The sequence below is a fragment of the Larus michahellis genome, chromosome 5 (genome assembly GCF_964199755.1).
Source record: "Larus michahellis chromosome 5, bLarMic1.1, whole genome shotgun sequence".
In the NCBI taxonomy this organism is placed as follows: Eukaryota; Metazoa; Chordata; class Aves; order Charadriiformes; family Laridae; genus Larus; species Larus michahellis.
In genome coordinates this window covers 67,454,608-67,459,044 of record NC_133900.1, presented here as the reverse complement: position 1 = coordinate 67,459,044, position 4,437 = coordinate 67,454,608, and positions in this window count along the sequence as shown.

Genomic DNA, 4,437 nt, shown 5'->3' with positions numbered 1-4,437 from the left:
TCAGAGATCTTACAAAAATGTATAAATATTTGACAGGAGAGAGTAAGGAGAATATAGCCTCTTCTCAGTGTGGCCCAGAGACAGTGAAAGAAGCAAAAAGGACACTATTTTTTTTCAATTTCTATTGAAATACAGGAATTTACATTTAAACACTTAAAAAAACCCCAGAAACAACAAAATAAACCCCAAAACCCCACTCAAACATAAAAAATATCTTTTTTTACTGCGAGGGTCATCAAATGTGGACAGAGACTGCCCAGAGAGACTGCTGAAGCTCCATCATTGGAGATATTAAAAACGTGACTGAATATGGTCCTGAGGAACCTCCTCGAGATTTCCTTGCTTTAAGCAGGATGGTTGGGCTGGATTATCTCCATAGGTATCTTTCTACCTCAACCATTCTGTAATTCTGTAATATAAGTCTCTCTCAGAACATGAGGCAGCAACATGCCCTTGTGGCCAAGGCGGCCTATGGTCTCCTGGGATGCATTAAAAAGAATGTGGTCAGCAGGTCGAGGAAGGTCATCCTCCCCCTCTACTCGGCCCTGGTGAACTGCTCCCTGGTTCAAGAAGGACAGGGAACTGCTGGAGAGAGTCCAGCGGAGGGCTACAAAAGCGATCAAGTGAATGAAGCACCTCTCTTATGAGGAAAGCCTGAGAGACCTGGGTCTATTTACCCTGGAGAAGAGAGGACTGAGAGGCGCTTATCAATACTTATCAATATCTAAAGGGTGGGGGTCAAAAGGATGGGGCCAGACTCTTTTCAGTGGTGCCCGGTGACAGGACAAGGGGCAACAGTCACAAGCTGTAACACAAGAAATTTCATCTCAACATGAGGAAAAACTTCTTTACTTTAAGCGTAAAGCACTGGCACAGGCTGCCCAGAGAGGCTGTGGAGTCTTCTCCTCTGGAGACATTCAAAACCAGCCTGGACGCGTTCCTGTGCAACCTGCTCTGGGTGACCCTGCTCTGGCAGGGGGCTTGGACTATGATCTCCAGACGTCCCTTCCAACCCCGACCATTCTGTGATTCTGTAACATACAGCCCAAGTTTTATGTCAACTAATATTGTTGTTGTCAACAATATTAAGTTGTTGACACTTGTGTCAGCATGCATACTATGACTTGTGACAGTTAGCATATATATTAGCTAGTCTCAGCTCATTGTATGATGAGACATACGAATATTTCTATAGATTGAGTTATTCTATCATACTTTATCTTTGAGCCATTGTTGCCTTTTGTTGAGGTGTTATCTTTTCAGTCCCCAACTTTATAACCTAGGGATTATTTTATTTTTTTCTGAAAACCAAATGTTACAGAAATTCTTCAATTTAGAAACTAAGCTTGGGGTACTTTAAATCAATAGTCATACAGGGCATGTACAAATGATCTGAGTCTGTAAAACCCATAGTTCACTTTATCAAATAATGTCCACCAGCTAATAATCTCAATGTCAATGTGCAAAAATACCTATTTCCCACTGAACGTACAGTCTTCAAAATGCATTTGGCCTTTGGCATCCCCTTACTTTAGATGTTCTACCCACTTTTATCCGTACAATTACAACTTGGCTACATTCAGTGAACTATTCACTACAAATAGTTTGTCCTGCATAGTAATTTTGTAAACAGTTGTTGAGATAAATTAATCTTCTACTAGAGACAATTAAGTAGCAAATAGGTTTTACCACCTATGAACAATAAACATGCCACGCTATCCATATGGTGGAGCATCTTAACTGTATAAGCTATGGAATCACTATGCACCTTGTTCTTTCAGCCAGAACAAAAGGGAAAATAACACATCAACCTTCGTAAGAAGTGTCTAACTGAACAAGCATTTTGTTAACTGAGACCTTGGAAAGGCACGAACCATGTTCATGATGGGACACTGCTGTTGACAGAACACATATAACAAAACTGACCAGCAAAAATGTCTTTCCACACCATACTGTGGTAAAAGAGAGAGATCCAAAGATGTAAACTCTGTATTGGCAACATACAATCCTACATTAGTCATCAAAAGATCAAAAATTTTGCTAACTTTGGTGACTTTCCTATCTTGTCATACACCTTCCTCCAGTTCTGAATGATTCTAGAGAGAAATGGGCAAAATCAGACTACTAAACTTAACCGCTCCCTCATTCAACTGTCCATCAAAAGAAAAAAAATTCTTCCTAGTGACACAGTTTGAGCCCTAAAGCAAATGCTCGTTTGAAATAATATTTCGATGAAAAGTGCAAATTTCTGAGGTTACATTGGGTTGAAGTCATTACTACCTTCAGCCATCTTTAAGTCCTTCCTGAATCTCAGCTTTTTAGATACTTTTGCTTTATTCTTAGCATATTTAAATGCATTTTGCTACATTTCTGCATTACGTTTTCTGAACAGAGCTTGGAACTGCTCTCTGGTAAGCCTTGTTGCTTGACTTTCTTGTTTGCTTTTCACCTTGAAAAGACAATTGCCAGCAAGTGGTCAATGTTGTGTGAGTTTGTATCTTCAGCAAGATTAGGCTTTTTGTTTCAAACTTCTTTGAGTGGTTTCTGTCCTTGGTTCTAGCATATTACATTTTTCTAAGTTTTCCATGTGACTACTTCTTTAAAAGAGGTTGTTTAAAACATCCAACCTGCCTGGAATGCTATTGTTCATCTCACATTATTTTACATTACTACTTGCAGAAACATGCTCACCAATAGAGCTAATAATTTCAATGTTTTTTTCTTGGTTTGGGCCAGGTTGGCCAATGACAAGACAACAGATGCTCTCCCCCACCTCACACTCCAAGGAGAGAAAGAAGAAAGATAAAGAGATTTAGGAGTTTAGAAAAAAACTAAATTAATGAAATAGTAATAATAAAATAAAAAAGGAAATAATGAAAAAGATACAATATATACAAAACCATATCAAGCTCCCAGGGAGACATCACTGGCAGGGACTGAGAACGTTCCAGACTGGACTCAGTGACAAATGGGAACTGGAACACACTGACCGGGATCAAAAGGCAGACGAGCTGATGGGGTCCCCCTCAGACATTCAGTCGAGAGAGCGAGAGAGAGAGCGAGAGAGAGAGCGAGAGAGAGCGAGAGCGAGAGAGACGGAAGAATCAGGCCATTGAACAGGAGCTCACTGGAGACAATCCAAAGAAGAAAAGCCCTCAGAAAAGAGCCCTCAGCGAGGAGCCAACCTGACCCCTCTGCTCCCTCAGCTTTGACACCGAGCATGGCAGATGGGACGGAGCACCCCATTGGTCAGTTTGGGTCACCTGACCTGCCCACAGGGTAAACACCTGAGTCAGCTGACCCTGGTTGCCACGGCAACGAGTGTGAGCAAGGGCCTCTCCCTGGACAGGCCGCTGGCTCTGCTCCACCCCAAACCGGGACAGTTACTGAGAAATTTTACCACTATATTTTTCCAGGAAATAACATTTCCACTCCTTTAAAACACAAAAACACTGTTCTGCTTTTACACAAAGGGTATTATACAGAACAGAGGATACCAAGCTAAGTTCTGTTACTATTTTGCAGCTACTAAGCATATATTGACTTTTTTAAGTCAGTATTAAGATTATTGACTGGAGGATTTAATATTTACAGTATTTTGACAGAATCAATATGATGACCTTAAGGGGTAAAAGAAAACGTCTTTGAGTCAACTAAATAACAATGTTTTCTATTTGTGCCAGAAGCCTGATGATATTTAAATATATCTATGGTGAAAAATTTGGAATGTAGTTACAGTTACCAGCTCATCATTCTTTGTCTTCTGGAACTCTAATTTTTTCAACACAGAAAAATACTATTTTTGAAAAAAATCTACATCACTTGCTACCACTATCTGATGTTCCAAGCCCTTTTTTTTTAAAGAGATAACTGATGTCCCGTGTGAGTCCACAGACTTTAATTTCAGAGAAATTCTATTTTATTTTATGTTTTTAACATGGAAAGTGTTCCATTCACTTTTTTGCTAGCCGCTGGTGCATGGAATTTATCCATATTAATTTAGTCATAGTGGCTTTAAAATATTTTGGAGCTCCTATCCAGTTTGTATTTTTTGTAATGGGGAGGATCAGAAAACTTCATCAGAATCCCATTAATTCTTTGTGTGTGAAATCCCTACTACTTTATTAAATATTATATGATAAATAGAACACAATACAATACAAAATTAAAATACTGTACTATATATCGTATCATATCATATCATATCGGTTGATGGCTGACTGGTATTTGCCAACTTCTGTCATATTGGTTTTGATGTTCCGCTTTAGGGAATATGCTTTTACTCAGCTTATTATGAAAATAAAAATAAAACAAGAAAACCCAAATATTTTAATTTTTGTCAAACAGCTTACATTGCACTGAATTAGCAGTGTTCGTTGCACATCAAGCTCCAGACCAAAACAATGTGCTACATGGTGGATTTTTTTAACAAAGACA